The sequence below is a fragment of the Cupressus sempervirens genome, chromosome 3, assembly GCF_028749045.1.
Source record: "Cupressus sempervirens isolate cs-2001-9-10 chromosome 3, ASM2874904v1, whole genome shotgun sequence".
NCBI lineage: Eukaryota > Viridiplantae > Streptophyta > Pinopsida > Cupressales > Cupressaceae > Cupressus > Cupressus sempervirens.
Window position 1 is genome coordinate 203,866,524 of NC_143120.1, and position 23,571 is coordinate 203,890,094.

A 23,571-nucleotide genomic window follows, 5' to 3' on the forward strand; every position below is an offset into this window, starting at 1 on the left:
ATCATCTCCAATCCTCTTGAGCCCTTTTTCATACTTGCAACTAATAATAAAGTTTATCTTTGCAGTTATAGTATGAAAATTATATGTTAGATTTTCATAAAGAGATTGTGTTTTTAACATCTAAAATCACAGTATAGCATTCAAAGTCTTTAAAAAGTTTTAAATAAACAACTAAAAAAATGCATGACACTCTTGTATGTTTTGTCAATGAAATTTTGTGTTCATATAATAGTATCTTGGACAATTTCAAACATGTGTGTAACCAAAATCATGTTCATTGATCTAAATTTGTTCCTCATCTCATTCATTTTTTCTATCAAGAGAATCAAACCAATTTTGATGCTTGTGATTTTGTGGCATTGGTGGAAACATAGGTGTTCTATTGGAAATACTTAATCTTCTCCTTGCATTCATGCACTCAATCAAGTCCCTTTGTTGATGAATAGTGTGTCCAAACCCATCTTGTACAACGTGAAATGGATTTACACTTGGATGGTCTAATCCAAGTTAGGATGAGACATGTCTACTCTCAAGCTTATTCGAGTCCTTTAAATTCTTCTTAATGAAAGTAAGTGTTGCCAAATAAGATGTGTGAGTTGAAATTTCTTTTAACTTGTCCAACTCTTGTATTATTTCTAGCCTCATTTCTTTTAGTACAGCTTCACCTCTATTTTCAGCAATCTACAAAAATAATTAAACATATTTTAGAAATTATACAATCAAATAAACAAAATTGGAAAAGAAAAGATGTGATTATAAATTCACCTGTATGGGCATAGAAGAACCCTCCAAGAATTGGAAGGGTAAGTGCAAGAAGTTGGGTCTCACTTTTGGGCAAAAAGTGAAAGTGTTTTTCCTTTTTTTGAAATTTCTTGTCAATTGATATCAAAATTTGAAGCATTTAGAGATTGAATATAAAAAAACTTTAGAAATAAAAATTTTTTTGTTTGGAATCTACTTTTTGAATATGTAATTTATTTGTATACCCATATGATACATTTTGTTTTTGGTATGGATCTGTAAAAACCACTTTTTCAAAATGCCTGTTTCAAGACCATACCACACTCATGTACGGACACCATAATTTGACACAAATAAATGAATTTTCATAAATTCTTTTAAGGGGAGTTACCTAATACACCTAAGATTGATGAAAATATTTTTTCTTTATTTTTTCTTGAATAATTTTTTTATTATTAATTATTAATTGGCTATAAAGGTAAATTTTAAAAACTCTCGTGTACGAACACCAAAATTTGATCGAAATTTCACTATTTTCAAAAGTTCTTTTTCTTAACCTCAAAATAATTGTATGTAGATTGATGACATATAAATTAATTCAAGAAAAATTTATTAAAGTTTTAGTGAACTTCACTATTTTACATTTAGGTACCACCTTTCATTAAAAAATAATGCAAAAATAGTACATAAAATAATACCACAAAAAAATTTATATTTCTGAAATCAGGACAGTGAGAGCTCTAATGGGTTTGTGTTTCATAAAAAAGTTTGATCAAGAAGACCCCTCTAAAAATTGCAAGGCATAAATTTGTTAGTTCAATGCCTTAGCCAAATCTTGAGAGGTCAAGGCATAGGCTTGGTCTCACCAAGCCTATCCCGAACCAAAATCCAAGGTAGGAGGAAAAAACCCCACCCAATGTTGTAAGAAACGGGTATCTATTATTTAAATTCAAAAAATGGGTACCTGTTTTGAAAAAATCAAATCGGCATACAAAATCCCCACAAAAAAAAACATTTAATTTTTTAGAAATGGGTACTCATTTTTTAAAAGTAAAAAATGGGTACCTGTTTCTAAAAAGTACAATTTTTTTATGTTTTCAAAAATGGGTATCTATTTTTTGAAAATTAAAAATGGTTACCCAATTTTTAAAAGAACAAGTGCCCGCTTTTTAAATTTCAGATTGGGCGCCCGAGCCTAAAACGGGTACCCATTTCTAAAAGAGCATGATCTCAATCCACGGACTTCCATGGAATTGAGACCCAACTCCTTGCTTCTACCCAAAAAATTTCATCAGTTACAATCTCTTCAAATGCATCAGTTACCTACATTCATATTGCAACACATTTTTAAAATTTAAAACATGTAGTTTGCAAATAATTGTATATCAATATAATAAAATACTCGATGTTTTTTAAGTACCAAATAATTAGAGATATTGTTGGAGCATCCTTCTATTATAGAACCAATTATATTGGAAATATTATCAGCATTTGCATCCAAGTCGTTAGATAGATGTTGTCTTTGTTAGAAATAGGGATTACTGAGAGGGAGGGTGAATTAGTAATCTACAAATTTTAGTTGCCAACTGAATATTATTTCTTACTTTAAACCATACGTAACAAAGTAATAAAATAATGCTGAATAGTAAGAGTAACCATGCACAAAGATAACTCATAACACCATTTTTTTTTAACTAGGGAAACCCTGGCCAAGGGAAAACCCTGGTGGGAATGATACCCACTAGATAATATATTGATATGTAAGTTCTTTGTTAGAGGATAATCCCTGTTAGGAGTTAGTGAGAAAATTTAATATAAGAAGTCCCTATTAGGAGACTTTGAATCCATGTTAGGAGATTCCAACCCTTTTAGGAGTTGTGCCAACCCTGTTAGGAGTTGTAGTACAATAGATGCAAGATGAGCCCACTACCCAAAGATGCACTTCCAATTATAAGAAGAACTCGCTACCCAAACAAGTAATTAGACTTCTAAAATGTAGATACTATAACTACTTTCTTGATTGATCTCTTATCTTTAGTCCAATATTGGATCACAAATAGCTTTACAAAACTTTGCATATACCGCAAACAAAAGTTCTCATACAATTGTTCAACACAACTATTAATTACTTCAAGATAGCACACTTGAATTCACAAGATGTCATTTACATAAATACCATGTCTTTACATAAATTTCTGCTAAGTTAGCTAAGACCACAATACACTTTTCCAACTTAGAGTAAACATCTAGGATGTCAGCCCTAATTGGAAAAGTAATTATTTTGTAAACAAAATAATTCATTTCCTTTAATTTCATTGTCTTGTTTCGCTTAAAACATAAATATCTCTATTTTGTACAATTTGTACTAACTTCTAAGGTTATGCACATCATCATAAACATGTATACTATCTCTATCTAACTTTTTTAGTCATAATATGACATCAACAACAAGTTATAAACAAAGTTATAATAGACTGTTGTCTACCAAATTCCATACTTAGACAATTTTATGAGTACCAAAAGCTAAGTATCTTTATTTCTAAGGTTTCCTATAAGCATGTACATCATGTATTTCCATAAATAACAACAATTACATATCTCCATTAGCCAATTTTCAACAATCTCCCGCTTTGGCATTAATGGCAACAAAATAGGAAAAATTGGCTAAGTATCAGAAACATAAAATAAACAACACATTCACATTACATCTATTACAATTTGTCCATATTACAAAATCTTCCACTTACAATATACTTTACAATATTATTTTTTCCTCTTTACCTATTTTACAATTTTTCGATTGTATCTCTCCCCCTTTGGCATCAATGACAAAGGTCAAAATGTCAAAAATTGTCCAAAAATTGTCCATTTGTTGTTAAAAATGTTGTCCTTCCTTAATCTAATAGAATCTTCATGCAATCATCAAAATTTTCCTTCATTAGCAATAGCTGAATTTATCTTTTCTATCTTTGGCTTCCAAGGTTTTTGAGCTTTCCCTGTTGATTACTTTGAAGTTGTTACCTTCTCTACTTGTTTGACTTCTTCTTCTTCTTCTTCTTTACTAGACTTGACAATTGTCAACAATGTCTTTTTCCTTTCTCCTAGTCCAGTGGCTTGTTTCTTGACCCTTTTAGTCTTTATGGTCATAGCTTCCACTAATCTCTTAGATATTCTCTTTGGTTCACTTGGTTGCACATCCGATACTGCTACATATGGAATGCTTTGTTTTGAAGATGACTCTGCAAAAAATACTGACAAAGGTTGCACATTTAGATACATACCTTATTTCATGGTTTGTCTAACTGCTTGTGATTCACTCTTAGTCATATTGACCTCTGATAAAGATTTCTTCATAATTGATTATATTTTCTTGTGAGAAGCCTTCTCCAAGGATGCCTAATGAGAGAACTAGGTAATCTCATCATAGGTTCAAAATTTGTATTATGATTTATCCTTCTTTGATTTAAACAATAAATCAATGTATCTAACTATTGTTTCATCATTCAATTCATAACCTAAGGGATCAAGAAATGATTCCTAAGGTTCTACTGCTTGAATATAAGTAAATTCTATATCAACCATAATACAAATGTTATCTTTAAATCTGTCTACAATTGCAGGTGCAATTTTGAATCTCTTCCTCATTTCATTCTGAAATGTCTTCATAATCAAGTTCCCACTATCTAATATCTTCTCTACTAGATGTCTTCTACATACATCATTAATCTTCTCCATTGTACATCTATCACTGCTCATAATCTTTGTGATTGACAAATATGGAAAAATTTTAAGCACATGAAAGAATATGTGATTAATTAGTGACTCGAATCTAAACACACCATTCTTAGTCCTATTGATTTGTTTCTAGGTTTTCAAGTAGTTTCATTCTTAGAATTTTACTGAGGTTAATTTGTTCCTTCTCTACACATATCTTGTAGGCTACATAGATGAATCTGGCTAACAATTCATCAATCTTTGAGCTTGCACATATAGAGTAGACAATGATTTCACTTAGGAATATTACATCATCTTTCTTAATGGTGTTGATCACCATGGCCTTTCCATTATACACTACTTTTTTATAACTATCAACTTTCTTCTTAACCATTTTCTCACCTATGGGTACATTGTCTTATTTACAAAGACTACTTACCTCATGAATAAGGTCGGTAGAAATATCAACTACACTATCTTGTATCCATAGTTTCCCATCGAGTATTTTACTTAATATGATCTCTGTCCACTCATCTATGTCCAAATCATGGTAGAAATGATATTTAAATAGGTCTAGTTCCTTCAAATGTTCAAATCTAGGCTTCATAGTCAGATTGTAATTGAAAAATAATTCCATATCCTTGTTCATATATTCACTCCCAATAGATTCAAATTTACTATTAAGATAACTTCCTATATCTTCCAAATATACTACATTATTTGGAGCAATGGAGATAATGTTGAACTAGGGTTTCCTTCTACGGGTTTCACAGAAAAATCTTCAACTTAGGTATCTCCTCATTCTCAACATTATGAGTTCTATAGACATATCCATGCTTCTAACAAATATGAACTTTTATCAAATAAATTCTGCAGATAAATGATAAAATACCTTTTCCAAAAATAGGGTTTTCTTTGAAATTGCCTTGAAAAGTTGCTTCTAAGTGCTCTTTGCTATGGATGTGATCACAATGAATTGAAAATCAAGTTTGTACTCCATTTATTCCATCAACTTGAACTTGCATTAATTGTGTACTTTACAAACACAAAAAAGTTGTCAATTACCTTTTGTAATTAAATAACTACTCAAGATCTTCTATCAGATCTTCAAATGCTACCTGAGCTTTTCCATAGCTTTCTTTTGTCATGACAAAGCTCCACTAAACTTTGCTTCTTGAAATTTTTAGCAAAAACATAGTTTTCATCTTCTACTATAGAATTAAATTTCTCTATACCAATAACTCTTAATTCTTTCATAACTTGTTTAAATAAGCTCCAAATTACAAGTGAGCATAGATGCAATCTAAACTTAAATTGATACACCTTTTTCCAACTTCTCTTCCTCTAGTTCAATCTCTAGATGAAGTTACAAATTTTGGTGTTGCAAACAAGCTTTATTCAACTTAATTGAATCAAACTTGATAATTGACATTGATCTTCCTATCTCATCATCTTCTAGCTTTTCTTTTGATATTTCTAATCCTTTTACAAATGTCTCATTGAGTTTTTCTTGAAGTTTACTAACTACATTCCTTTGTTCCTCATTGTCTTTGTTAGCTCTGGAGTTTCTCTCACGGTTCCTTCTGTCATTTTTGACGTTTCTTCTATCAGTCCTTATGTTCTAAAGTTTCTTCCATTGTTTCTTCTATCTCTAAATTTTACGTCCATTCTACAACACTTTGTTTTATGTTTGAAGTTGTTGCATAACTAACATACTGGTGTTCTGCTTCTAGGATTCTATTGATCATTAGGTGTATGACAATTCCAAGCTATGTGTCCAAAGTTGTTACACTTATAACACACAATCTTTCTTCTTTACTCATAAGGTCTTCTTTCTCTTGATTTCCTTTCATTAGATCTCCTTCTATTTAGAAGGTTAGTATTTCTAGACATTCTACTATTCCTTCTATCATTATCATATTTAGGTTTCCTACAATAAATTACTTTATGACCCATACCATGAAAATTATGACAATAAAAGTCCTTAACATGATTAAATGACTTATTTGTACAATCTCTTTTCACATGACCTATCTCATTACATGAAAAACACCTACCAGTAAATTCACACTTGGTTTCCTTATGAGATTCCACTTGCTTTGGTTCATTCAATATTTCAACTTCCTTATCTTGTCCAACTTATTTAGGTTTATTAGAAGATTGAATAGATTCAATCTTATCATCAAGTATACTTTGGAGTCTTCATATCTGTCCTTCAGCTTATCTCTTTCTTTAGTAAGGAGATCAATTTTTTCAAGTTCCTTTTCAAGGTTCTTTATCAACTATTCCATATTCATAGGGATCTTACTCAAGTTGTTAAGCCTCTTCTAAGAAACTGCACTCTGATACCAATTGTTAGAAATAGGGATTACCGAGAGGGGGTGGGTGGGGGTGAATCAATAATCTACAAACTTTAGTTGCCAACTTGATATTATTTCTTACTTTAAACCATACATAAAAAAAGTAATAAAGTAATGCTAAACAATAATAGTAACCATGTACAAAGATAACTCATAACACCATATTTTGTTAACTAAGGAAACCCTAGCCAAGGGAAAACTCTGGTGGGGATGATACCCACTAGATAATATATTGATATATAAGTTTCTTGTTAGAGGATGGACCCTATTAGGAGTTAATGAGAAAATTCAATATAAGGAGTCTAAATCCCTATTAGGAGTTGTATCACATTAGATGCAAGATGAGCCCATTACCCAAACATGAACTTCCAATTACAAGAAGAGCTCACTATCCAAACAAGTAATCAGACTTCTGAAATGTAGATATTATAACTTCTTTCTTGATTGATCTCTTATCTTCAACTCAATCTTAGATCACAAATAGCTTTACAAAACTTTTCATATACCGCTTTCACAAAAGTTCACATGCAATTGCTCAACACAACTATTACTTCAAGATAGCACACTTGAATTTTCAAGATGTCTTTTGCATAAATACCATGCCTTTACACAAATTTTTGCTAGGTTGGCTAAGACCACAAAACACTTTTCTAATTTAGAGTAAGCATCTAGGATGTTGGCCCTAATTGGACAAGTAATTATTTTGTAAACAAAGTAATTCCTTTCCTTTAATTCTGTTGTCCTATTTCGCTAAAAACCCAAATATCTTTGTTTCTTATAGTTTGTACTAAATTCCAAGGTTATAAACGTCATCATCAACGTGTATATTATCTCCATCAAACTTTGCTAGTCATTATATGACATCAACAACAAGTTATAAAGAAAATAATACATTGCTATATACCAAATTTCATACTTAGACAATGTTTTGAGAACCAAAAGCTAAGTATCTTTATTTCAAAGGCTTCCTATAAGTATGTACATCATGTGTTGCCATAAATTACAAAAATTACATATCTCCATTAGCCAATTGTCAATATTCTCTCTCTCTCTCTCTCTCTCTCTCTCTCTCTCTCTCTCTCTCTCTCTCTCTCTCTCTCTCTCTCTCTCTCTCTCTCTCTCTCTCTCTCATCAAGTTAACCTTCATCACATGCTTACACATGTATCTTTATATCAAAAAATTTCAAGAGCACATAGGTAGACCAGGTGAGGAGCTATACACTTCATATCAAAAATTGGAATTTCTTTCCCTTTTCACCCACACTATGTGATCACTAGTGTCATTGAATATAACATGGTCATCCTAAATTTTCATTACTTGAACCCAAGATGTATTTTAAATTTTCTCAATATCAAAGTTCTTGTAGAAACCATGTTTTTTGCTAACTTGCACCCACCAATAATAGACATAAACATGTGTTAATAGTTGATGTACCAACCAATCAACCTGAAGATTTGTAGGATGCTCAATTTTTTTCAAGAATTGTCTCTTTAAGTGTGAATGGTAACACTCTATGGCACCATTTGTCTCTTGTCAGGCATGTTTAAGTGTATGAAAACATCTAGCCCACATACTCAATCTATTAGACCATCATCCCTTAAAATATTCACTGAATGAGGGTTGTGCATCTTTAAATTCCTCAATAAAGTTGTGAATCTCATTCTTTGTTGAATCCTAATTTTTTGAATGATGCATGATACATCCAAGTCTATCAAACATCTCTTTTATAATTGCATTATCTTTGACCTTTGTAGTCAAGTTCTTTAGCTACACACGTCTAAACATGCCAAGTGCATAAATATACATCACAATGAAATACTTCTCTATATCACAAATACTTTCACTCCATTTCAAATTTTATATTATAGGAGGCATTGAAATATTTTTAAAAATTAAAAGAAATAAATGATAAATAAAATATACCTAATGGCTTTGATCTCAACAACTGCATCATCCACTATGAATGCATTTAGTTTCCAATCAGTATTCTTCAAGTGAGCCCATTGAAGAAGAATGTGCATCTAATATGTGATACCATGTGCACAAGATTTGGACATAACAATCCATTTCATGAGTATCCCCATATGCTTTGAGTTTGATGCAAACATTGTATACAATTGAAACTATCATAAGACATCAAAATAATTTATCAATACTATACTTTGAGTGTAAACATTTCGAAGTTAAATCTACAAAGTAATACACCATATACCTTCATTGTATTTGTACCAAATGTAGAATCCATGGCCAATTGATTTTTATGGCCATATTGAAGCATCCAATCAAGTTGCTCTGGCAATTGAATCCCTAGCACAAATGGGGCATCTCCATCTCTGTCAATAGTGGCACTATACTCTTGACATGCAAACCATTTGATAGGCCCATTGTTGCATTGAAAGAGCATCACTACTATCATACATGTATCTTAATGACTTAATTTTGCAACCAATATTTTCAATATCATCTATTGTAAGAAAATCATCCCTAGAATATTGACCCTCAAATATTGACATTTTTTCATGCACCATTTGCTTATGTTTTTTATGTACTGCATCTGGAGGCATGCCAAGTAATAGCAATGAGTCGACCCATTGATGTAATTGCTTACTAATAAATGGTGCAAAGAAGGACCTTGATCCAAAAAATGCATTGTTCATTTGATCGTGACAAGGTATGCTACTCTTGTTCACATGTTGAACTTGATGGTACCATATCAATACATGGTTTTACCTATGAACCATGATTCAGGTGCTAAAATGATAGGTACAACCACATCGTGTATATTTGCAACCAAGTCTACTACCTTTCCCTGATTTGGGAACAAAGGAATGATCAAATGGTGTTGCATCTTTTTCTTTATGGTCCTCTGGTCCAAATGTACACCAATACCCACAAAAATCATAAAGAATCTTCATATTAATAATAGACATAATTAACATATCATTATAGACAATCTTTTACTTTACAATTGAAAGTATAAACAATCTAAGTTAGAATATTACTCGTACATGTTATATTCCAAATAACTATTAATCCTTTTTTTTGTATTGAAACTTTGAGAGGGCTTCCTTGAATGACATATGTGAAAGCATGTTGGATATGAGTCCCTTGAACATTCTCCCTCAATAAAATCTTTCAATCTATCAGCTTCAATCCAAGTTGAAAACAGTTCTGAATCTTTAAGTGCATATTTTTTCAATGACAAATCCACACAAGAATATTTTTTGCTATGTGGGAATTGAACTACTTCATCCATGATGCAAGACCAATCAAAATTTATCTAATAGACAACAAAAAAATATTAGAATTCAATTAGAAAATAATGAGACATGGTATAATACACTAGGTAGAAAATCAATACACTTTTGATAACATAACAAAGTATGCAATACATATATAGTACTCAAAGAATTAGTTATAAAATGGGATGGATGGAATAAGTATAATAAAATTTCTTATATTATAATTAAATTCCTTTTTAATAATAAAATCTTCTTCTTAATAATCTAGGTGAGTCTATTTTTTGACTTTCATTGATAGCTCGATCTTTTGGCACAACGGTAAACATACCAACACTATCAACCACCATGGAGGTAGTGGGCAGACAAAAGAAATTGTTGCACAACAAAGAGCCTCATGTTGTAACATGTAATCTAACTAATTCAAATGTCCCATGTTTTTTAATCTATTCATCTATCATTAATTTATAACCCTTGTTGATTCTTAATACTGTGTTGTCACACCTTAATGTTAAAAGTAAAGTGTGGTCCAACAAACTTTCCCTTTAGATTCCCTTAGTTTAAAATTAATCCCTACTTTGCAATGGTAGAGTAGTGGGTCAAAGAGATTTTGAGGCAAGCTTAATTAATATTGAAAGTATTTGTTATTTTTTGTACTCACACCCAAAACATTAGATACTTCCTCGCATTAATAAATTTAAGTTTCTAAAAGTTGGTCAAAATAATTTAAGCTCTATTCAAATCAATAATATAATATTACAAGGTGGGTAAGGGTTTGATTCAATTTGTAAAAAGTTGTTTGGATAGGCTAGAAAAAGGCAAAATTATAGGTTGTGATTAGAATGATATAGGTTTATTATTAGATAGTGAATTGTAATAAAATTCTAGTTTACTATAGTTGAACTAGTTGTGCTAATTCACATTTGCTATCAATATTCAGTTTCCCTTAATATCATTAATACATTTTACCACCTATGGTAGAAAATAGGAACCCATTCTATATAACCTTCTTTCACTATAAAGCTTTACAACTATTGTGAACTAGAAAAACTTTGGCTATAATTTTGTGTGTCAGAGAATAAGATGATCTTGTCATTTTGTCTTCCAAATTGTCTTTTATCATATGGACATGTCCATTCATAGGCCTGATTGTAAGAAAAATTCATATTTTTTAAAAATAATTATATATCCTTCAACCACTACAATACCAAGTATTATGTCAAACAATTTCAACCTAGATAATTAATCAATTTTGAGGCATTAAATCTAGAGATATTCTTTAAAGCAATTTTCATTCCCTGTGATGAGAAGATGAAATGGCTGATGAATTGTTTTCATTTTTTCTTCTTTGATTTGATATCATTGGGACCTCCTCTAAATCTCAAAAATTTATAATTTTTTTACCAATGAAAAGAGTAATTCTCTATTTTATGTTTTCAGCTCTGTTTTCAAGAATGATTTTCAACTCTATTTTTCTAGGAATGAGTTGAATATTACTTTCATTTTTTTTATTGTTTCTTTTCATAAATTGCATGCTACAGATGTTTAAAATTATATTTATTTAATCCATACATACAAATTTCCATCTCAAAATTTCTTCAATAGATCAAGGGTTTTCATGATTCTAAAATATTTTGTATTATAAATTAATTATGTTTTTGTATAGTGCTATATTAGAAATAACAAGCAACAAATATAATTTAAGCTACTTCTAATTTGTCTTTACATTGATAAAAGTTGCTTTGAAGTTTGGGAGTTAAATCAAGCAAATAAGATTATAGTAACTACAATGTCTATAAAATTTATTTGAAAATATAAATTAAAAGATTTAAACTAAGGAAAACAATAAGGATTACATGTTTATGAAATTCATTTGGAATACAAGAATTTTAAATGGAGAATATGGTTTAAAATTACATATCTTGAGTTGCCTAGCAAAAAACTTGAATAATGTCCTTGTCAAACAAATTGAATCATGGTAAAAGAAATAAGAAACACAAATAAATAGTGTAGTGCATAGGGCACAAAAGTGATTGAATGGTTTAATGAATAGTGGGTGGGAGTAGGTGGATTTAAAACTTAACAATCATGGTTTCCTTTCCCTTTCACTATTATAGAGTAACTTTGAACATTACGAAGCAAATGGGTGATGGAGCTGTTGAGTAAACCCCATAGTACGACACTAAACGATCAAAGCTTAGTGTGTGATGTTTAAGTTGCACAAATTAAAAAAAACTAAGTGTGTGTGTGTGTGCGTGCAACTACACCATACAAATTCCAATCCAATCTTGTCGAGGAGCTAAACTCCTCTACCTCAACCACCCTTTAGCCTTCAGAACCTATACACTCACAAACTCGCACAAGACAAAGCATTAGTATTGCCAAAATAATAATAAATAAAATAACATCTTTAATACGACATATCTTATCAAAATTCATAACCTCAATTACATTTAAATAATACAAATTTTAAACATTCATCATATTGCTTCCATATATGTAACTTACATTTAAAGATGCACAGTAAAATTCTACATCTTAATTCTAAAATCATCAATAATGATTTATTTAAATGAAATTTTAAATCTTACAAAGTCAATCATGTAAACATCTAACATCATAATATAAACTCACAAGTATAATCAATAAGATCTAAGTATAAGATAATCATCAACATGTATCAATCTATATTATAAGTAGAGTGATATATGATTAAGATAACATAGTCGATTAGCATATCAAAAATAATAAATAAAATCTAATCAAAGAAGTTCATGAAACCAAAGACACATAACCACATAGTTGAACTATGCTTCGATAATGGTCTTAGTCAAACAACACCTCGACCAAACTTCTAAATTAGTCAACTAAAGAAAACCAATACTCGTAGTCATTAATCAACATCGACCAACCTAGTTAATAGAGTCTAAAAGTGTTAACGAGCTCTTACTATTTAGGAGTCCCATAAGGTGGGTCATAACAATCTTAGTCAAAGTGAAGATAAATTATTATAATCTAGTTGACCTAAAAGTATGGGATTGCTACACATTATCCAAAATGTAGATAAATTATTATATTTTTCTACAAGAGATTGGATCGCTTGGAATAGGGTCAATTGAAGGACATTCAATTAAGTCAAGTATTGAATCTTTGAGAAAAATATCCCTTATAAGATTACCATTCTCAAGATTTATTGGCTCATATTTTTATCTTTCTCACTACCAAGTTTCCAAGGCTTCTACCGTCCATTAACTCTTGTTGAAATCTTTCATGACCTTGAAGAAAAATTATTTTTCTTTCATGATGGTAACCTTTGTCTTTATTCATTCATTTGATATCCAAATTTTTATCAATCAAGATATTTAGTTTTTTTCACATCAATCGGCCAATTTTTGTATGGTAGGAACTGCATTAGTAAGGGGAGAAAAGATGGAGGTGATATCGAGCTTCATGTTTCCAAATTTGAAGGAAGCTTCTCTATATATTTCATCACATTGACAAAGTGAAGAAGATGTAGTTGTGTTGGACTTTCTTCTCAGAAATTCTCCTTCATTGAATACTTCAACAATATTTTGGTCGTATTTGTTAGGAATAAAGTGTCTCAACCTTGGATAATTCATATTCTTATTATTTGTTTTGTAAATGTATTTTTTGCAAATAATGTAATTAAGTGTGAATGTACATGTCTAGTTGGCATGTTGATGTGTCACTTCACTTGTATGAGTCAACATCTTGAATTGTGTGTAAGGAAATCATGGGTTAAATGGCTGAAATAGTTATGATGGATTCCTATGATGTGTAAGAGCTATATCTAGAAGTTTTTATGATGGGTGAAGAAGTGAAGACATGTGGCAATTGATCATTGAGTACTATACACTTGAGTCTCCATCTAGCATGTGAGGTTTGGGACATTGGCCCGAAAAAGTTTTTGGGTTCCTACTTTTTTGGAGAATGGTAAAACCCTAATATGGTTGTTCTTTGGAAGTTACCCTAAAGTGGAAAGCACATGATATATAAACATTTTTAGGGTTGTAGATTGGAGAGAGTGAAAAGTGTATTGTTGGTTCCTACTAGATTGGTCTTCCATGTCCTGAAAGAACTTGCATTGCAAGTGTATTGTAACCTTTGTGTTGAAGATAATACATTGTGTAGGTTTTGGAGAGGTGGGGTTATTTTACCAAAATGTTTTTCCCCACTGACATATCTTTGTGTTTATGTTTTTTATTTCTCTATCTATTTTTTACATTCATGGTTGACTACAATATTATTGTTTACATAATATCAAATCTGTAATTGTAAGGATTTAATAGGAATTTGCACAATATTTTCCTTAAGTAATTAGTGTAGAAAGTTGTTTCCACAACTGAGTTTCCTTACAAGTGGTACTAAAGCTTGATCAAATTTTGATCCTAGTTGTTGGGTATGGTTTTTTGAGCTAATCTCAAGTTGAGTGGGAGATTTGTGCAAAGAATTTTAAATCTTATTTGCAAATTAGGATGGCTAGTTTATCATATAGAAAAATGGAGGTGGAGAAATTTAATGGCAATAATTTTGAGTTGTGGAAACTCAAGATGGAAGACTTTCTTGAAGATCATGATCTATGGGAGGTGACTTCACTTGATTTGAGACCTGTAGCAATATCTCAAGCAGATTGGGATCTCAAGAATTGGAAGCTAAGGGTCTCATTAGACTTTGTCTAGCTAATTCAGTTCTCTTGAATATTCTTGATGAGAAGACCACAAATAGTTTGTGGACACAACTTAGGTATGTGTATCAGGCCAAATCTCTAGTGAACAAGTTGTTCCTAAGGAAGAAGTTGTATTCTATAAGAATCGAGGAAGGAGGATCTATTATAGATCATCTAAATGATTTTAATTTATTGATTGCATAGTTGACATCATCTGGTGTCAAGATAGAGGAGGAGGATTGATTTATAATCCTATTATTTTCCTTGTCGGATTCATTAGACCATCTTTTGATGGCTCTTGGAAGTACTTTAGTCACTTTCAAAATGGATGATGTGTTGTCTTTGTTGTTATCTGAGGAGACGTGGAGAAACTCTTTAGATTTGACTAAGGAAGCTCTTGATGTTCATAGGAGATCCAACAATAGAGGAAAGAAAAATGATAACAAGTCTGGAAAGGGTAGATCCAAATCTCGTGGAAAATCAATGACTCTTGGAAAGTCCAAGGAAAAATGCTGGAACTATGATAAGACTAGGCACTTTCATAAAGACTATAAACAACCAAAGAAGAAGAAGAGGGCCTCAGATTTAGGTTCAAAAAAATCTCAAGAAGATGGTGATGCTTTTTATTGTATCCTTGGTAGTGCATACATCTGATGATGTGTGGTTGATAGACATAAGTGCTTCTTTCCACATGACCTCTCATCAAAGTTGGTTATCAAAGTATGAGGTTTTTAATGGTGGAAAGGTGTACTTGGGTGATGATTCTCACTTAAAAATAGTTGGACGAGGATGGGTTACTATCAGATTCCTTGATGGACAAGTAAAGGCGATCAACCGAGTAATGCACATCCCTGGTTTGGCACAAAACCTATTATATGTAAGTATGATTAATGATGTAGGTGGGCAAGTTTTTTTTCTAAAGATGGATGTAAGATGATGAGAGGAGCTATGGTAATTGCTAAGGGTACTAGGAGATGTACTCTATTTTAGTGTGATGCATGGATTTCTTATCGCAATAGTTTTTTTGTTTCAAAGAAGAGAGAAACTATCACTTCATCCCCACCATCTAAACAAGTAGTAAAGAAGACTATGGTTATTGGTTTTGATGGAAATCTAGCATATGTACCTAAGGGTGCAAACACATTAGAAGGACAGCTTCCTACAAAAAATACAATATTGTGGCATATGAGATTTGGCCACATTGGTGAAAAGGGTCTCAAAAGCCTAAAAAACAAGAACCTCATTGAGTGGTTAAATGATTGTAATATTGATTTCAATGTCTCCAAATGATAAATAAGACCATGTTTAGTTTTACTCTAGTTCTCACAAATCTTTTGATGCTTTGGATCCTATTCATTCTGATGTATTTGGTCCTATAAAAGTTCCTTCAATATCAAAGTCTATATTTTTTGTATCTTTCATAGATGATTATAGTAGAAGGACATGGATTTATTTCCTAAAAATTAAGACACAAGTCTTTAGTCGGTTCAAGGAATTTAAAGCTCTTGTAGAGAATTAGACTAGTAAGAAGATAAGTGTGTGAGAACTGACAATGGTGTTGAGTTTTGCTCAGCAGAGTTTGAACAATTCTATAAAGAATGAGGTATGAAGAGGCATAAGACAACTCCTTATACCCCACAACAAAATGGAGTTGCAAACAGAATGAATAGGACACTGATGGAGGAGGCTAGGAGTATGCTAGTGGAGCTAGTCTTGAATAAAGGTTTTGGGTTGAAGTTGTGGCCACTACTTGCTATATGGTTAATAGATCTCCTGGGTAAAAGCACAAATTTGTGTCACCCTTTTGTAAAGGAAAAAGCTAACAAAATTATAACTGTTCACTTTCAATGACATAAAATTGGTATTATTATTTTGAATTTGAAAATGAAGTACACAAATAAAATGTGTAAAAAAGGATGAATTTTAAGATTATAATTTTTAATAATTATTTGGAATAAGAATTGATACATTTTCCTAATTTTTATAGATAAATTTTTAGGTACTAAAAAATGCTAAAAATTAGGGGTCTAGTTCCGACCACAAAACTATATGGAAATAAACTTATTTTCCTTTGATCTCAGAGTATGTTATAGATAACATATATATCGAGAACAATCAAAAATAAAATTGACTTTAAACCTATATTTTCTCTTTTATAATGATTGAAATTTTGATTAACCAGAAATTGATAGATTTCATCTCCCACAACATTTTTCAAAACAAACCTATACTAACCAGGAGAGAAATTATACATTCTAGAAGAGTACTCTCTCCTCTAGAACATCATATAATTTATTTTATTTTTATGATACGATGTAATATTTCTTTCTTTCTCAAAACTAACATCTTTTCGAGTGTTAAAATATGTGCTTGTAGAATTTTTTAATTACACTATACTATATATCTAATTAAAACAATATAAAATCTATATGAGAATGTTCTTGACTTTGAGCTCTATAAAATGGTGTTCATATGTTATTAAAAAATTATCATAAGAAATAGTAAGAGATATTGAAACACCACTTTTTTGAAATAATTTTGTTTATTTAGTAATTGGATAGAAACTAGTATAAAACATGTATTTAATAGACATTTCCAATCAAAAAAGTGTGATACCATATATAACTTAGCTATAACGAATTCATCTAGAACATATTTTTTTTTAAAATTAGATAGAAATACTCAAATTTAGTTGTTCTGATAAGTTAGTCTAAAAGGCGACATAGCTTTGTACTTTTACCCTCCTACATTAGCCCTTGTTGGTAAGACACCCATGGAGGTGTGATCTGGTAAGAATCCTTCAATTAGACATCTTCATGTTTTTGGTTGTGAAGCTTATGCACATGTTCCAAAGGAGAAAAGATCTAAGTTGGAAAACAAAGTTGTCAAATGTATTTTCATCAGGTACAATGTTGGTGTGAAGGGATATAAGCTTTGGGACCCTATGACTTGTAAGGTGTTGTATAGAAGAAATGTTATTTTTAGAAAGTTATCATCTTCTCCTATTGTGCTACAACCAAATGAAAAAGAAAATAAAGAAGATATTGTTCAGTTTCCTCCTACCTCTGAGAAGACTAAACAAAAAGACCGTGTTGGGTCTAATGATGAGGAGAGCTCTAGTAGCTCTAATAGTTTAGAAGAAGAGGAAGAACAACCTCAACCTCAGCCCTTGAGGATATCCACGAGAGTAAGAAAGTAGCTAGAAAGGTTTGGTTATTCTATGTTAGATTCTAGCTGTGCCTTTGCTTTGATTACTAACACTGATGAGCCTAGATTTGTGAAAGAGGCTTTGTATATGGAAGATATAGGTTCCTAGATTGAGTTCATGGATGATGAGATGGCTTCATTGGATAAAAACAAAAATTGGGACCTTGTACCTTTTCCTAAAGGAGAGAAACCTGTTGGTAGAAAATGGGTGTTCAAGAAGAAATTTTGTACAGATGGTAGTGTTGAAAAGTACAAAGCTAGATTGGTTGCGAAGGGGTACTCAAAAGTAGAGGGAATAGATTATGGTGAAATATTCTTTCTTGATGCAAAGTTGACATCCATTAGATTTCTATTACCTCTTGCTACATCATATGTTTTAGAGATTGAATCTATCGAGCTCACTCGGTCATCAAAGGAAATGTGGCAGAAATAGTTCTTACCGAGCTCACTCGATCATCAAAGGGAATGTGGCAGAAGTAGTTCTTACCGAGCTCTCATGAAGGAATTCAGTTCTTACCGAGTAAACTTGGCAACCAAAGGATTTTATGAATATTATAATGTTAACCGAGTCAAGAAGGTTAACTTAGGAAATTTTTGGAAGTAGTATTTATCGAGCAGGGTTGGCTAGTAAAGGATTTCATTATTTTATGAAATAACATTTATTTGTTTAGAGTAATATCTGTAGCCGACTGATGTATGGTTTATTGGTAAATGTAATATGTAAATGAGTCAACTTGACTATCTGAATGGTATAGGTAAGAGGTCAAGTTGTGAATTCTAAGTGTGTGGAAGTGTGTGGAATTAATGTGATATGAAGACTAATTATTGTGGAAACAAATTTAAAGGATGATTAGAGATCATTGAGGAGTAGTAGAGCCATATTTGATCAAGGAGGATCTAATGATATTGAACAGAGACCTGTAGCTAGCAAATTTAGTTGCATCTTGTTTAGGTCAATTCATTGTTGCTTTCTAACCATTGTAGCAGTGATTTCAAATCTCTTAACAGAGTTGGTTTAATAGCCATTTTGTAAATACTCTAACAAGGTGACAGTTCAGTTAATTTTTTCTAAAAACCTCTAGCAAGGCCACTCCTAACAGGGTGATTAAATCCTCTAACAAAGTCACACCTAACAATGTGTATTGTAACCTTTAATAGGGTTGGCTCCTAACATGGCTCACTTTAGAAGAGTGAAAAATTGGTGACTAGTTACTTGGTGGTTTTTCCCATATTGGGTTTCCACGTTAAATTTAGTGTCTCTTGTGTTCATTTTTTTTTCAATTACATGCATGTTCACTTGAAGATAAATAACAGTTTAATTTATCAAGTTACATCATTTTTGTTATGTTTACCAAGTATCAGTAGTAACTAGATCTTTAAGACATCTAAGCGATCTATGGATTAATTTTTGTAAGTAACTGATTCACCCCCCCACCCCCCCTCTCAGTTACTCTACCTTTAATTCCAACAATTGGTATTAGAGCTTTTGGTGCTTATAGGAAAAGATTTCAAGGATCTAAGATAAAGATCAGAATGTCTTACAAAAAGGAAATTCTAAGACTTAACAGGGACAACTTCTCAACATGGCAAGGATTGATGAGGCTTCATCTTGCTTCTATTGGTGATACAGGGCTGAAGTACCTTGATGAAAAATATGAAGAACCTACTGGTACATTATCTATCAATGATATTGCTAAAAAAAAGACTCACAACAACATGATGATAGATATAGCATTTTCTCTAAGTTATGAAGAATTTGATGACATCAAGGATTGCAAAACTGCATTTGAAATGTGGAACAAGCTGAAAGAGATCTATGGAGGAGATGATAATGTAAGAAGAGCCAAAGCATAAAGTTTGAGAGGACAATTTGATCAAATGAGGATAAGAGAGGATGAAAACATTGCAAAGTATGTTGAAAGAGTTAAATCATGTGTTAGTGCAATCAAAGAATATGGAGGAGACATCAATGAGGATATAGTTATAAGTAAATTTCTTAGAACTCTACTTCCCATTTATGCAATCAGAGTCTCTACAATTCAAGAAAGAAGATGTGAGGTAAATCATAAAATAAATTTAGAGGCCATAGTTGGAAGATTGATTGCATTTGAGCTAGATAACTATGACAATTGTGTTCTAGGTGCCAAGAACATTGAATCAGCATTTGAAGCCAAGCTTTCACTCAAAGAAAAATGGAAAAAGATGAAGGATCCACAATCAGATATTAATGAAGAATCAGAACAAAGTTCAGACAGTGATCTTGAAGTGGTTGAAGCTCTACTAGTAAGAAAATATTCAAGAGGCAAAGGGAAATACAAAGGTAAGGTTCCTCTAATCTACTTTTCTTGTGAAGAAATTGGACATATTGTAGCTAGGTGCCCAAATAAGCATAACAAAGATGAGAAGAAAGGTCACAAGTATAATGGCAAGAAAGACTTCAAATCATTCAAGGATAAAGGTAAGAAAACATGTTTTATGGCTAAATATTCTAATGATTCTAATAATGAAGAAGAAGATGAAATTGTCTACATTGCTATAAAAGATGAGTCTAATAATGATGAGGAAATGGCACTTATTTCTCATATGAGAAGAAATGATACATGGATCATAGACAGTGGTTATTCTCATCATATGACTGGTGATAAAATTAAGTTTGAATACTTTGAAGACTATGATGGTGGCTGTGTAAGATTTGGTAACAATGAACCTTGTTGTATAAGAGGAAAAGGAAGAATCTCACTAACCAAGGAACTTGTATGTGATAATGTATATTGGGTAGAAGGACTAAAGCATAATTTTTTGAGTGTGGCACAGCTACTCAATAATGGATTCAAAGTAGAATTTATGCATGGAAAAGAAAGATTGTTGAATGGCAAAGGAAAGCTGATTGGATCAGGCACACAAACAAAAGGTAACTTATTTTATCTCTAACTTGGTGAATGTTCATGTTTCATTGCTCAAATTGAAGAAATTTGGTTATGGCATAAGAGGTCATGTCATGTAAACTTTGACAACTTGATAAAGATCAATAAATTTAGGAACGTAAGAGGTATTCCTAACATAAAGAAACCTGAGGTTGGTCTATGCAAGAATTGTCAAATTGGTAAAATGGGAAAGACTAGTTTTAAAAGCAAAAACTATCAGACTGAAGAAGTTCTAGAAATTGTGCATACTATTTGTGTGGACCTATTGGCACTGAAATTTATACTGGTGAAATTTTTTTTATTATGTTTGTTGATGATTATTCAAGAATGATGACTGTCATGTACCTCAGAGAGAAATTAGAAGCATTTGAAAAGTTCAAATGGTATTTGGCCAGAGTAGAAAAGGAAACAAGAAAAAGACTAAAATGCTTAAGATCTAATAGAGGTAGTGAGTTCATTTCACATGAGTTCAATAAATTTTGCATTGTAAGGGGAATCAAAAGATAGGTTTCAGCACTTGGAACTCCAGAACAAAATGGAATAGAAAAAATAAGAAACAAATCTATCATGGATTGTGTAAGAACTCTAATGATTGAGAAAAGCATTGCTATAAAATATTGGAAGGAAGCTATTAGCACTGCAGTTCATACCTTGAACCGAGTATAGCTGAAAAAGGACTCATTCAAAACACCCTATGAGTTGTGGTATGGCTATAAACCCAATGTATGTTATCTAAAAGTATTTGGAAGCAAATGTTACATTTTGAAAGAATCTAAAAAAGGTAAATTTGATGTAAAAAGTGATGAAGGAATATTTTTGGGATACTCTTGCAAAAGAAAAGCATATAGATGTTTGAACTTATCTACTCACAAAGTCATAGAAAGTGCACATGTGAAAGTTGATGAGTTTGCAGAAAGAAAAAAAAAGAAAAAAGCAAAAAGGAGCCTAAAGACTATAGAAGATTTGTTTACATTAAACCTGATCAAATGCCAAGTATACCTATTAATCAGGAATTCTCAACTCTAGAGTCTTCATTAACTGAGTCACAAGAAGTTCAAACTGAGTCAATACCTACTGAACTACAAGAACCCAAGTTGCAAACATAAGCTACTGAGTTAGCATCTACCGAGCCCAAGCAACCAGAATCATAACTAGAAGTTGAAACAGAGAAGGATAACAGTGCAAGTCTTTCAAAAGGCAAGGAGCCCATGTTAGCCAAGTATGTCAGAAGGCATCATGCACTAGATTAGATCATTGGAGATAAATTGGAAGGAACAATGACAAGAAGTAAGTTGAAAGTCATTTTTTTACTTGCTAATTTTGAACCTAGAAATGCCAAAGATGCACTAGACAATGAAATTTGGTTTGAAGCTATGAATGAAGAGATAGAACAAATAGAGAAAAATAAAACATGGACTCTTGTACCTAGACCCAAAGACAAAAATGTGATTGGAACAAAATGGGTATTCAGAAACAAACTAAATGAAGATGGTAAGGTATCAAGGAACAAAGCTAGACTAGTATGCAAAGGATACTCTCAAGAAGAAGGTGTAGACTATCGAGAAATTTTTGCTCCTGTTGCAAGATTGGAAGGTGTCAAAACCTTACTTGCATATGCTGCATTCAAAGGATTCAAAGTTTATCAGATGGATGTCAAGTTAGCATTTCTCAATGGCATATTGGATGAAGAGGTTTACATTGAACAGCCTGAAGGTTTTTTTGATCTAGACAAGAAGGACATGGTCTGCAAATTGCATAAAGCATTATATGGTCTAAAACAAGCCCCTAGAGCATGGTATGAAAGATTGCATAACTATCTTATTCAGATTAGTTTTCAAAGAACTAATGACAACAGTAGTTTGTACATAAAGGAAGGACCAGATAATAAGATTGTTTTGGCAAAAATATTTGTAGATGATTCTTTGTTCATAAGAAATGATGATCTTTGCAAAGAATTTTTAGAACGAATGAACAAGGAATTTGAAACGTCAATGTTTGGAAAAATCAAATTCTTTGTTGGTCTTCAAATTCAACATAGTAAGAATGGCATCTACATCACTCAATCTAAATACATCAAGGAGATACTGAAAATGTTTGGTATGGAAGACTGCAAACCAATTGGGACTCCTATGTGTACTGGATTAAAACTGACCAAGGATGATGAATCAAAGGAAGTGGATCAAACATTGCATAGATCCATGATTGGAAAGTTGCAATATGTAGTGCACACAAGACCAGACATTGCCCTTGTAGTAGGAATCGTAGCAAGATTCTCAGCAAAACCAAAAGAAAATCACATGATGGCAATCAAAAGGATCATGCGATACTTAAAAGGAAATAAAGAATATGGATTATGGTATAAACTTGGAAGAAAACTAGATTTAAAGGTGTTCACTAATGAAAATTGGACAGAAAATATTGATGATAGAAAGAGCACAAGTGGAGGAGCTTTCTTTCTTGGAAAAAGGTTGGTTTCTTGGACAACCAAAAAGCAAAATTGTACATCTCAATCCATAGCAAAGGCTGAATATGTTGTAGTAGCAGTAAATTGCTCAAACATTGTGTGGTTTAAAAAATTATTGGAAGGTATGAAGCAAGAAATCAAAGAACCTATTGTTATGTTTTGTGATAACACAAGTGCAATTAACATCTCCAAGAATCTAGTGATGCATTCAAAAACCAAGCATATTTCCATAAA

At 31.7% G+C, this 23,571-nt stretch overlaps 1 pseudogene; it reads left to right on the forward strand.

Moving 5' to 3' along the window:
- Positions 1 to 13,670, forward strand: part of LOC149565525 (uncharacterized) — a 34,395-nt pseudogene extending 20,725 nt beyond the window's left edge.
- Positions 13,671 to 23,571: the final 9,901 nt, after the last annotated feature.